Raw genomic sequence first — 13962 nt, forward strand, 5'->3', positions numbered from 1 at the left:
CTTAGATAATGCTGGTTCCTTACAACTGAGTCTAAGCCTCAATAGGTCTCAATAGGTGTTCAGCATGACATCTTTTTCTTTCTTTTCCTGTTTATCATTTAAAGCTGGGTGAGTTCTGCTCATTCTTCAGATATTTTTCTACATCTGTTGCTGCCATGAATGTTTGAAATTAGTAGTTGCAGCTACTGCCTTGAGGTTTTCCTGTCTGAACGTACTTCCCTTTAAGAGGCAGGAACTTTATATTACAACTCATGCTCAGACAAAGGAAGTCTTTTTTTTTCTGATCTGCTGGTGTGAATGTTATCCTTCACAGCCATGTCCTATGCTATGACTCAAGCTGAATTACTGACGTTTTGACAGTAAGTTTTGACTTTTTCTTGCATTGTGTAGCTTAAGTATGAAATATCATGAAGCTCAGTTTATTCTCTGCTCTGCATCATGCAGTACATTTATAATCAGTGTTTTTACGGAGTGTTTCTATTCAGCGCTAGTGTTTGAACTGTTAAACTATTAAACATAGGCAGCTGTTCACATTTGCATTCCTTATGTCACATGCCGTGCAGTGTTATGGAAGAACATTCCTATGCTGCAGCATGTTTAAACTTAAAATTGCATGTAGACTGCTTCACTGACTGTGCAAAGTAAAAACAGGATGGGACAGCATAGTCCCAGTGCTCTGCCGTGACTAATGTTCCCTGGAATAACTTGAATATGTCAACATAAAGTTAATGAGTGTGGGGTAACAGGGAAGTATTATCCAGTGGTGTTTGACTGCAGTGCATTACAGCTTGTATCGTCTTGTTTAATTCTCAAATCTGATGCAAAATCCTTTGGATTGAACTGAAGTCAAATACAACTGAAGTTTTGTTCCAGCTTCACATTTGAAATCTTCTTAAAGGTGCTTTTTTGTCCCAACATGTTTTCGTATGGAAACAAACTCCTGACATAGTTAAATGTTTGACTAATGTGCAAACTGTGTCCTCGGACAAACATCTAGAAAGATACTTTAGCATTATGTAGCAAAGCACTTCACAAGGATTTAAATTTATTTTTTTCATGGCACACATCTGTTGCAGGGCTTTTTTCTTTTTTTGTAAGTTTGTTTTTAAAGTTTCTACGCATCATATATTAAAAAAAGGCTTTACCACATGTGCCAAATTATTTTGTTCTACAAAAATACAAAAAGTTGGAATCCTATTGACTTTATTAGATTAAGACTCTATCTGATATCAAAGTGACAAATTTGGGATTGTGTAAATGTCACAGTAAATGGGTTTGTGCTGAATGGATAGGTTTCTCACTTAGGGCTGCACATTTCATAGGTTTATGAGAGCAGAAAGCCTGCTAAAATAGTACCCCAGAACACCAAAGGTCAAGTGGAAAATGCTGCAGATGCTTCTGGCAGTAACAGCCCTGCATATATGTAGGTGATCAGTGAACCGGAGCAGTAGATCCCAGGCTAAAGAGGCACAGGGTGAGAAGAAGGGCACTGACCCCATTCGACTAAGGCATGCTTCAATCTCCCACCTTGTATGCCAACTCTTGCAGTTTCTTGGCTCAAAGGAATGCTGTGAGAGGCTACATAAACTTAAGGGTTGTCCAAGAGAACTCCCCTGTACAAATAAAGACTATTCAGTGAAACTGCAGGACATTTTTGCTCAAATTTCCAGGGATAACAACAGCTCTGTAATTTTTGTTCCTCTGTTTTCTTTCCTTTTAGGTTGCGTTGATTTTAGAAGATTTCAGGATGTATTTACCACTGGCTTCCTTCGTTTATCTGTTCTATGTGATCCCTAAATTTACATATGCTGGGAAAGTTCTGGTTTTCCCACATGATGGCAGCCACTGGGTGAACATGAAGGTACTTGTGGAGGAGCTGCATTCAAGAGGACATCATGTGACCGTCATCCGGGCTGCAGACAGCTGGTACATCAGTGAAACATCTCCACATTACAAGGCCATCACAGTGAATGTCGAGGCTGGGGGAAACGAGGATTTTTATCGTCTCTTTGTCTCTGAAGTTATAAGAATTAAGAGAAGCAATGGGTCTGCATGGACCCGTTTGGCTTTAGACATGGAGTTAAAAGACAGGTTCTTTGAATTACACAAAAAGGTATGCGAGATGCTCGTTCATATTTTTGAAAGTAAAGAGTTGATGAAGACTCTTCAGGAAGCCAAATATGACGCAGTTTTGACTGATCCTGTAAATGGAGGAGGTGTGTTTCTGGCTCGCTACCTTGGCTTGCCGATGGTGTTCAATGCCCGCTGGACTGTTCATGGTGAGGCACATTTTGCTATTGCGCCTTCTCCTCTTTCCTATGTTCCTCTTCCACCATCAGAGCTTACAGATCAAATGACTTTCTTTGAAAGGGTGAAAAACATGATTTTCTACAACATGAGGATGTATCTGTACAAGCAGGTGACTGCACCACATTATTCTCCTTTGTCTAAGCGTTATTTTGGCCCAGATGTGAACTACTTCTCTCTATTCCAAGCTGCAGACCTGTGGCTCATGAGAGTGGACTTTGTGTTTGAGTTCCCTCGTCCGACCATGCCAAATGTTGTCTATATGGGAGGGTTCCAGTGTAAACCTGCAAGACCTCTGCCTCAGCACTTGGAGGAGTTTGTGCAAAGTTCAGGGGAGGAAGGAGTCATCATCATGTCTCTGGGGACTTTAATTGGAGAGCTTCCCCATGACTTGGCAGATGAAATTGCTGCTGGCTTTGCAAATTTACCCCAAAAAGTTATCTGGAGGTATAAAGGTGCCAAACCACCCTCTTTAGGGAATAATACAATAATGGTAGACTGGATGCCACAGAATGATCTCTTAGGGCATCCGAACACTAAACTTTTTGTAAGTCATGGAGGAACAAATGGAATATACGAGGCTATCTATCATGGGGTTCCAATCGTGGGCATTCCTTTTGTGTTCGATCAAGCTGACAATCTCTCAAGACTCAAAGCTAAGGGAGTCGCTAAGATTTTGGATGTGTCGGATTTAAATACAGAAATATTTAAGAAAACCGTGCAGGAAGTTCTGAATGAGCCATCTTACAGGATGAACATGCAGAGATTATCTGAACTACACAGAGATCAGCAGGTGAAGCCATTGGATCGAGCCATCTTTTGGATTGAGTTTGTCATGAGACACAAAGGTGCTCCGCACCTCAGAACAGAGTCCTACAGAATGCCCTGGTACTCCTACTACTCTGTAGATGTCATATTGTTTTTGATAGCAATTTCTCTACTTGTGTTGTTGGTTTTCTCTTGGCTGTTGAGGCACTGCTTCATGTTATGTTGTAAAAGAAAAGTGAAATCTGACTGAGTAGGGCACATATCACCAGGGGGGAATTAAAATTAGGCAAAACTAGGCAGTTGCCTAGGGGCACCAAGTTCCTGGGGGGGCATAAAACTCTGTTTACATGTAAGGTTAATACTAGTGTTGCACCGATACAGATACCAGTATTGGACAGGGCCCCGTTACTGCCCTAAAATGGTGGTATCGGTATCGGCGAGTACCAACAAATAGGGCTCCGATACCATTTTGAGAGCCATAAGTTTCTTCAACTATTGTCACCCACTCCTGGTAGGCAAAAAAAAGTTCTACTGGATTCACTTTGTATTAGATTTTTTCCTGCTTCACAAAGGTAGGCAGCAGCTTGACAAAGCCATGATGACAATTATTTTACATTATTATAGTATCGGTATCGGCCGATACTGCACAGCCAGGTATCGGGTATCAGGGCCAAAAAATGGCATCGGTGCAACACTAGTTAATACAACTATTCCTTATTTGTGAACATTAATTATGTTTTTGATTAAAAAAATCCTTTCGCTAAAATGCCAGCAGAAGGCTTACAATATTTAGTTTGTGCCCCCCCCCCCACCTCAGAAAGGTCCAACCAAACACATAGCAGCAAACTATTCGAAAACAAACACTGTTGCCAACTTAGGGCTTTTATTCACTATAATTAGTGACTTTTCAGACCCCTCTTGCACTTATATTTCAAAAAAGTGCCTAGTGCAAAATCTAGTAACTTTTTTCTGCTAATGGAGACTTTGGCAACAACATATAAAAGCGCAGAACTATGCTCTCCAGAGCAAGTAGATACGTAACCCTGCCTCCTGCTCTCCTCTATTTTGTCTGCTGCAATGATTAATGCAGCTATTGTTTAATCCTAATGGAAAATGGAGAACATATCAGGAGATCATGTCTTGTCTACAGTGAAAAGAAGGACTGTGTTATTTACTTTTGCAGTCACCTTTTTGGAAAAACAGGAAGGAGCAATCAGCTAAGTGAGCTTAGTGCTTGAAAAAAAATCTTTTGTTCCTTTTGAGACAGCATGAAAAGTCAGCTGAATACAAAAAGTAGAGAGGAAAAACAACAAGAAAAGGGACAAGAAGAGAGGGACAAAACACAGAACATGTGAGAAGACAACATTATGTGTTGTCGTCTCAATTCAGAGGGCCTCCTGCCTGTCTTTGTCTAGGGCCCCAAATTTCCTAAATCCATCTCTGCCAATTAGGCATAACATTTTGTCAAATGATTGGTTCTATACCCTCTAGTTCTTTTTAAAATGTGATTTAAAAGAACCAAGCATTTTCCAAGATAAGCCTGTATTAAGTGTCATCGCCTGAGGTCAGTTTTCTTTATGAAAAACTTCTTTACATGAAATGGCAACGTTGATTGGGTGGTTAAGCCTAGGATCAGTTGTAGCATGTATGAATGTGAAGTTGACTTGTATGCTCAGTTATATTATCTGGCTCCATCTGTTACAAATGATCAAATTAAAGAACTACACTGAACTGATGTCAAGACTGTGGCCAGCTAAGGCTCAAAGATGCATGTGCAAATATACGTGGGTATAGGGGATGAGTTACTGCTGTAGTATAAGGTTTGAACTTCTACATGGAGCTATTGTTATCAAAAGTTACCTTACCTGTAGTACAGACAGATTTCAACTCACTCAGAGTTTTAAGAAAAAATAAACAAAGAACAGAGTCCTACAGAATGCCCTGGTACTCCTACTACTCTGAAGATGTCATATTGTTTTACACAGAGTTTTGAGAAAAAAATAAAATAAAATTATGGCAATGGAAAAAAAATTCCCTTATTTTGGTTGATTTCCAACTGTAAATGTCAATATATGTAGAATACAACTGTATATTAGAGATAATAAATGTATGAACCTTAACAAGAGACAGTTGTTTATTTTGTTGTTCATTTCTTAGCTTAACAATCTTTGTGTGCTATAAGATGTCCTAACTTATCTACCACCTCACTGTAAAATTACATCTCTCTATTACATTTGTGGAAACAGCCGATTATTACTCAAAAGATCTCACATTTGGAACTAGTGTTTTCATATAGAGAGGTGTCAGAATCCACATGGCATCAAAGTTTGCTGCCTCAGACATTCATAAAGAAGCAGTACTCTCTAATGGCTTTGGTTTCTTCCAGAAGCCTACCGCATCCTGTTAAAAACTGAAAGTGGTTCAGAAAGGGCATGAGGAGCGCAACAATTAGTTAGTGGTATTATCCTGGTCTGTAAATTCCCATGATCCCTGTTCAATAATTGTGAATGTGCTGGACAGACAAATCCAAACATGGTGGCCCTGCCACACAATTTAGAGGACTGAGAAGATCTACTGGTAACATTTTAGTGGACGACATCAGGGCACACCTTCAGGGGTTCAAAGTATTAGGCAGTTGGCCATGATAGTATGTCTGATTATAGTATGTATCTGCTTATTCTTGTCTTATCTTATGTTTTACTGCAATGTGTTGACCAACATACATTTGTGTTTATTAGCTTGGCTATCTGGTGCAATAAAATTACACTGCAGGACAAAGTCTGTCTTTAATGTGAATGAATGCTCATTTTATTTGACCATGAAATTCAAACGTGAAATTATTAGTAAAGGTTACATTAGCTGCAGGGTCATGGTTCAAGGTACCTAATATGCCAGTAGGTGGTGCTCTTTACCAACCCATCTGTTTCTGATACTGTTAGTAGTTGTATTTAAATTCAAGTACTTTGAAAAAAATTGTTGGTATCAGACATTTCTTTTTTACCATGCTTCAACGGAATGGTTTTAAGATTAAACTCATGAAACAGCCCTGGCAAAAATGATGAAACCCTTAACTTAATATTATATTAAACAACCTTTTGGGGCAATAACTGCAATCAAATGCTCTTTACAAAGATGCTCAATAGGCTTTAGGTCAGGGCTCATAGAAGGCCATCTTATATTAGTTCAATGTTTTCCTCTTAGGCATTCATTGATGTTTTTAGCTGTGTGTTTAGAGTCATTATCCTGCTGACCTGCCACTGGACAGTACATTTCTCTCTGGAATCCATTGATAATATGGAGATTTCAATGACCATTGTGGAGATTCAAGACACCCTGTACCAGATGAAGCAAAGCAACCACAGAACATAACAGAACCTTGTTCATGTTTCACAGCAGGGGCTCTATTCTTTTCTTGATATGCTTCATTTTTTCAGCTGTGAATGTAGAGCTTTTTGTCTTGGCAAAAAGTTCCTTTTTTATCTCATCTGTCCATAGGATATTCTACCAGAAGCATCGTGGCTTATCAACATGTAGTTTGGCAAATTCTTTGGTAGTCTTCAATTTTGTCCACGTTTGCTCAAACAACGACGGATGGTGAGATCTGACAGTAATGTTCCTTTAGCTTGAAGTTCACTTTTAATCTCTTCATTACCATTCACGTTATCTGTCTCTTTGATTTGTGTTCATATGTCCTCCTGCTCCCACGTCCAGGCTGGTTGGTTGCAGACCTTTAGACCTTATATTTCTAAATTATATGTGCAACAGGTCACAGGAACATCAAGCTGCTTGGAGATGCAGTTTGATCTTTATCATGCTAGTCCATATCTTATTTCTAATCTCCTGAGACAACACTTTCCTTCGCTTCCCCCAGTCCATGTTTAGTGTGGTACACACCATGTCAAAAAACAGCACAGTGACTACCTGTTGTGCTGAATCTAGTCCCACTGACTGATTACAGGATTCTAGAAACGCGCGATTCTAATAAGTGGACAAACCTTGATTTGACATGTCCCTTTGGAGATATTATTTTCAGTGTTTTCTAGGGGTACTGTCATTTCTATCCAGGCCTGTTTCATTGGATATATATATTTTTTAAATTCTGTTGAAGCAAAGTTGAAAAGCAATGTCTGAGTGTCATTTGTTAATTTTAATAGAAATTATATTTATCCTTACTTTTGTTAGAGTCAAGTAATTTATTTGACCATTGTTGGTTTTCTTTCAATAATTGAGGGTACCAACAATTTTGCACACGCGTGCATAACAAGAAATATAACTGTTAGGGATTTCTTTTTTGTCTGCCTTTTGTCAGATTGTGTTTTAAATTATGCAACTAACAAAATATAAGACACAGCCCAGACTATTATGTACAGTTTGGGAATAATTATATTATCTAAGAAAAAAGACAGAAAGCAACATTTTTGTTTTTTGTAGAATGTAGACCAACTTTGAAGTTGGTATTATATAAACTTTGAGCGAATGAGGGCTTCTGTTCTATTCCATTAGTGACATAGACAATGTATTCAGTTTGGTCAACTTTGAACTGTCTTATCACTTACACATGAACCTGTAAAGAACCTATAAATAGACCTGCACAGAGTCCTTTTCGTTGTTGGACCTGAAACGACGAGCTCCAGTACAAAAGCTGTATTTTGAAAAATACATTTTCACGGGCAGCCAAGTAGGTAAACTTTTTCATCTTTGTGAGTATACTTTTGCTAACTTTATGTGACATATTCTAGTTGATTCGAAGTGAATCAGACTGCTGAACTGAGACATCTGAGCAACAACTGAGTTAATATTTTTGCAGCCAGAGTAATAGAGCAGTAAAGACTTTGTTAAAAATTGCAATTCTTAAACATTGTCATGAATAACAAATTATTTTTTATATATTGATTTTTAGTTTTTGAAAGTTCAAATGTAAGTATATGCTAAATTGTGGGATGTTTTATGTTTTTGCAGCTTTAGAGAAAAACATGAATTGGATCTGGATTAGTCTAATCTGGTTCTGTCCACTGGTGGTTCATAGTGGGAAAGTGCTGGTCTTCCCAGTTGACGGGAGCCACTGGGTGAACATGAAAGTCATACTTAAAGAGCTGCATTCAAGGGGACACCAGATTGCTGTTGTGCGACAGGTAGACAGCTGGTATATTGAGGAATCCTCTTCACTCTACACTTCAATTAATGTCAACATTAAGTCTGGATTTGATGAAGACTTCATAACATCATTTGTTGCAAAGCTGCTGAAAATCCAGCGAGAGGGAAAGTCTGCCTGGACTCGTTTTAAACTGGAACTGGAACAAGCCCAGTGGATCTCACAGTTTCATGTACAATCTTCCAAAGGTCTTGAGCAATTTTTTGAGACCAAAGGGCTGATAAAGTCACTACAAGAAGGAAACTATGACCTAGTTCTTACAGATCCTGCTTTTCCAACAGGCGTCATACTTGCTCATTACCTCAAACTGCCTCTTGTTTTTAATGCAAGATGGACCAGTCACAATGAAGGCCACTTTGCAATTGCACCTTCTCCTCTCTCTTATATTCCAATGTTTGGCACAGAGTTTTCAGATAAAATGTCCTTTATTGAGAGAGTCTTAAATGTAATGGCATTTGCTTTAAATGAATGCCTCTCTGCATGGACTATTATACCACATTATAAAGCCTTAATTGCAAAGTACTTGGATTCAGATGTAGATTACATATCCATGTTTCAAGCTGCAGACCTGTGGCTCATGAGAGTGGACTTTGTGTTTGAGTTTCCTCGTCCCACCATGCCAAATGTAATCTATATGGGCGGGTTCCAGTGTAAACCTGCAAAACCTCTGCCTCAACACTTGGAGGAGTTTGTTCAGAGCTCTGGAGAGCATGGAGTCCTCATCATGTCTCTGGGGACTTTAATAGAAGATTTACCACGTGATTTAATTGAAGTGATTGCCAAAGTCTTCGCAAAATTACCTCAGAAAGTCATTTGGAGGTATAAAGGCTCCAGGCCGGACAATCTGGGAAACAACACTTTACTGGTGGACTGGATGCCGCAGAACGACCTTCTAGGACATCCTAAGATTAAGCTGTTTGTGGCCCATGGTGGAACAAATGGTGTTCAGGAGGCTCTTTATCATGGAGTTCCTATATTGGGCATTCCTTTGATTTTTGACCAACTTGATAATCTGTTCAGAATCGAAGTTAGAGGAGCTGGGAAGAATATTCCACTCTCTACTCTGAATGAAGACACTTTCTTGCAGGGTATTCAGGAGGTCCTAAGTGAACCCTCCTACAGGTTGAACATGCAGAAACTGTCCAGTCTGCACAGGGATCAACTAATGGGACCACTGGACAAAGCAGTTTGGTGGATAGAGTTTGTTATAAGGCACAAGGGTGCTGCTCACTTGAGAACTGAGTCCTTCAGACTTCCCTGGTACTCCTACCACTGTATAGATGTGATGTTGACCTTAGGAGGGGCTGTGCTGGTTAGTTTTGGTATCTTTGTAGTTCTACTAAAATCTATTTGGAATTTATGTCAGAAAAAAAAGAAGAAACAAGAATGATAAGAAGTGCAGTTAAATAATAATCAGACCGAACAAAATACTTTTAAATTTAGAATTACAGAGGTTTAATCATAATGACCTAGATTATGTCATTTCTGTTTTTAATGGAGCATTTTTTTTTTCAAATGATTTGAAGAAACCTGGTCTTGTCTGAATAAATTACCTTCTTTTCCTAAACCATCTTAAAATCAGTTTTGTTTTGTTGTTTCTCTTTACCTCATAGGTAGTTTTAAAAGATGAATTTCTATGGAATACCATAGATAACCCCCTTGAATAATAAAAGATCATTCTTCTTGTACAATATTAAGAATTAGCAGCGCATTGTTGACAAAAATATTCACACACACAAAAAAAAAGCAACACAAATATTTTATCATAAAGAAAATGTTTATTTCTTTTGTGCTTTACTCAGGACTTTTTTATTTACTCTGAAAGGTGCACCAGCAAGTTTCAGGGACAGTGCACACAGTATTGTCAGTAAAAAAAAAAAAAACTTGAAGAGAAAAACTTTAAGTAACTAAAATGACTTTTAGCTCATGATAAATTATCAACTGTCAACAAAATAATCTGCAAGAGTAAAGAAAAATAGGTTGAGACACAAAATGCTGTAAATATTTACTTTTTCCTAAAAAATATTCTAATTTTTCAGCATAAAATTTGATTTAGAAAATGTGTTTCTGTCTCTCAAAGCTGCATGAAATTAGTTCTAAAAGCCCTTAAGAGTGATTCCAATGGTGGGGTTAGGGTTAATCAACCAAAAAGAAATAAAATCCCTCATTGAAACTCTGAAATAATTTTGTGGCTCTAACAAAAAACCTCTGCAGTGTCAGAAAGTGAAGGCAACACAAAGCATAAAGACAACAACTTCTGCAAAATCATGCAGAAAGTCTCAATGTTGCATGAAAAATAGACATCAAAATGGCCTTCTCTGAATTCAAGGAAGTAATCTGCATGTGTTATCTGCTGAAAACAAGGAAATACAGAATAAAATGCTTTAAAAAGACACTTTAGTTGCCTTTTTTTTCCTTGAAGCTACACTTTTTATAGAGTATTATTTGGGTAAGAGAACATTTAGGCTAATTTGTTATGTAATTCCTAAAATAATTCTGATATTTCATTTATTTATTTATTTTTATCAGTCTGGTAAGTTTTAGACCCTCCCACAGTTAAGAGATGTAAAGCAGCCGACATAGGGAGGATGTTGGTTTGTCAAATGTCTCGTAAAATGCAAATTAAAGCCTTCTTTTTTGAGCAAAATAAGGCCTTAATGGATACCAAAGATCTCTGAGCTGTAAAAGTCAACCAGATAAACAAATTAAGCAATCCATCATTTTAAATAATCTACGTTGTTTTGGGTTTTTTTTTGCTTCACGTCTCAAGACTCATTCAATCTGTTGATTATTTTGCTTTGCTTTAATGTAAAAAATGCTACTGTTGCAGAACAACAAAAAAAGGGGAATGTCATCTTAAATGTACAGGCAGGAAACAGCGTTAGCTCCATGGAGGGACGGGAAACGGGAAAAGAAAAGGAAGGGATAGTTAGTAGGTTTATTGGTCATCATTTCCAGAGACCTCATATTTTCTTTGAATGTACAAATAATGAAAAAAATAAGTAAATATCATTTTATATTGTCTAATTTGGGTATATCTTATGCTAAAGATTAGCAATACTAATATGTCATGACAATATAACATCCTAAACATGGTCATTTTCAATCCACAACAGTAATTTCCATCATTATACATATTTATATATAATATAATATTTATGTGATTTCATTATAACCACTATCAGTTAATGTTTCTATACACTTTGACAAAGTAGGAACAAATATAAACATTTCCAAAAATACGTTGGATTTTCTGAAAAATGACCCAGTTTGACTGTAGTTTAATCACACATATATAGCTACATACAGTTTAGAAAAAAAAAGCTTGATAAATATTCAATTTTAAAAAACAAAAATATGTGCAGCATTTATAAAATTTTATAAAAACAGTCAGTTATTGTGTTTGTTATCCTAAGATGGGGAATGATCTGCCATTTCAGAAAAAAAAATAATTTGTTCTCCTTTTGTTTCTACAACTAACAAAAATGAGCTCTAAACATAAAAACAACAACAAAACCAAAACAACAATAAAACTTTTTGTATTTGGGCAGGTATACAGACAGGCTTTTCTTCATGAATGCAACTTCTTTCCCACAGTTTCTGGAATTTATAATATGAATTTTTATTGCAGAGGGTATTTATACTTGTTTAGATTTTTCCCAAGTATTTAAGATTTTACAACTATAACATCAGTATATTATATAATGTTTTTGTATTCATTTATATCAGCACTAAATACAAAATAAATGGAAACAGTGAAAATGGAAAGTTATTCATTTGTATTCAACCTCAAACACTATAGTACCGCTACATGGAATCCAGTGAAGCAGTTGCCTTCTGCAGTCACTTAAATAATTAAGTCAATGTGATGTACTTTTGTGTAACTTGATTTTAGTATAGATACAGCTCTTCTTTGAAGATACTTTGTTAGAGATCATCAATCTTTAGGAAGACCAAGGATTATGGTCTGTCATCAGAGGTACACACACAGAGATAGTATGGCTTAAAACCAAAGGTGTCAAGTAACAAAGTACAAATACTTTGTTTCCTTACTTAAATTAAAATGTTTGCTTTCTATTCTTTACTGGAGGAATAATTTTTTGACAACTTTTTATATTTTTTGAAATTATCTCTATGTTCTCCTCATAACATTTTAAAAATAGACTTTTTAGATTTGTTTAATTTAATCTCATTTTTGTTATGGACTGTTAAAAAAAATATAAACCATCAAAATGATTTGTCTCATCAAGACCATTAATATCTTTGTGGTTCGACTCGGTACTGCAGCAACTTTTTGTTTGCCACATACCAAAATAGATTGTTTTTCAAGATGATGCAATGTTAAATTTGCCTCTGTTACCATTAATTATAAAACTAAGAAAATTAAGTATAAGGAAGTTATCATCTAGAATTGTAGAAAAAAATCCCTGCATGACTTTTACTTTTATACTTAAAGGGGTTTTAAAATGTTTACTTTTTAAACTTTTACTTGAGTAAAAAACTTCAACTTTAAAAAGTAAGATTTCTACTGCTATTTGAGTAATAAACATAAATTCTTTTTACACCCCTGTTTAAAACAAACCTTACCGAGATACGATCATATAGAGTAAAATGTTCTGATCAGATGGAAAAAGAAGTCACCTTTTTCAATATATCGTTTTCACAGCCAATCACAGAGGTAACTGAACCCTTTTAATTGATTCCTTTCTTCAGCAAGGACAGAGCTAAAGGATGGATATTAAAGAGATGTCTAGATATTCAAAGATCATGGAGGATGAGTACAAAAAAAACTAGCAATTTTTTCACATCTTTAATTATATTACTTTCCTTCTACTTTTTAACATTTGTGCTTTTAACCTGACCAAACAGCTGGGTGGAAATACTTTTTTCATGTGCAATTTTCAAACAGAGCTATTTGGTCTCATTTCAATTACAGCAAAGAAAAAAAAATGTCCAGAATTTCCCCATTATGGGAAAATAAAGAGATTTTCTATTCTATTCTACAGCAAAAAAATAAAACAAAAAAAATTATATATATAAAGAAAAGAGAAGCACCAAACATATCAATCCACAGCTTGATTTAAAAGGAGGATCCTGCACTGATGAAACAGGAAGGATATTTGATTATCCTCATTCCTGGTTAATAAAAACAAAAAATACCCAAAAATGATCTTTGAAAATAATTATATATCCTCAATGATCATCAAGCACACTGTTTATCTTATAATTATGTATTGCATTTTTCTTATACAAAGAAAATAAGTCCAGTTGCCAAAAGTTGAAGTACATATAATGACTACGACCTGGATGATGGAGAATTTTCAGACAAAAAAAAAAAATTTGAAATGTCCCAAACTATCGGGATGAGGGATCCTGTCAAGAGTTTTCTTGGTATTTACAGTGTCCATCAAGGAGAGGTTAAGTCTGCTCAGGATGTTCTGGTCCTTAGTGAGCTCATCCTGAGCACAGTGAGCTCGGCTACATCTGTATCCTGCATGTCCACCTCCTGTTTGCAGCTTTCTCTGATTACATACACAACCAGACCCACACAGATGAAAATGAGGAGGATTATTCCTATTACCTAGAAAGAGACAAGTAGGATTAGCCAACAAACACACAAATGAAGCTGCATGAAGAGCTTTCATTATGTTATGATGACAGACATGTCTAACATAGTAATTACTTTGGAACCAACATTTTTCCCTCTACTCTCAACACAACATCAACAATCTGTG

At 36.4% G+C, this 13962-nt stretch overlaps 2 pseudogenes; both read left to right on the forward strand.

Moving 5' to 3' along the window:
- LOC107095050 lies at positions 1–3502 on the forward strand (annotated as a pseudogene).
- Positions 3503–7444: 3942 nt separating this feature from the next.
- LOC107095279 lies at positions 7445–9706 on the forward strand (annotated as a pseudogene).
- Positions 9707–13962: the final 4256 nt, after the last annotated feature.

This window comes from Cyprinodon variegatus, unplaced genomic scaffold, assembly GCF_000732505.1.
Source record: "Cyprinodon variegatus isolate N-32 unplaced genomic scaffold, C_variegatus-1.0 Scaffold22, whole genome shotgun sequence".
NCBI lineage: Eukaryota > Metazoa > Chordata > Actinopteri > Cyprinodontiformes > Cyprinodontidae > Cyprinodon > Cyprinodon variegatus.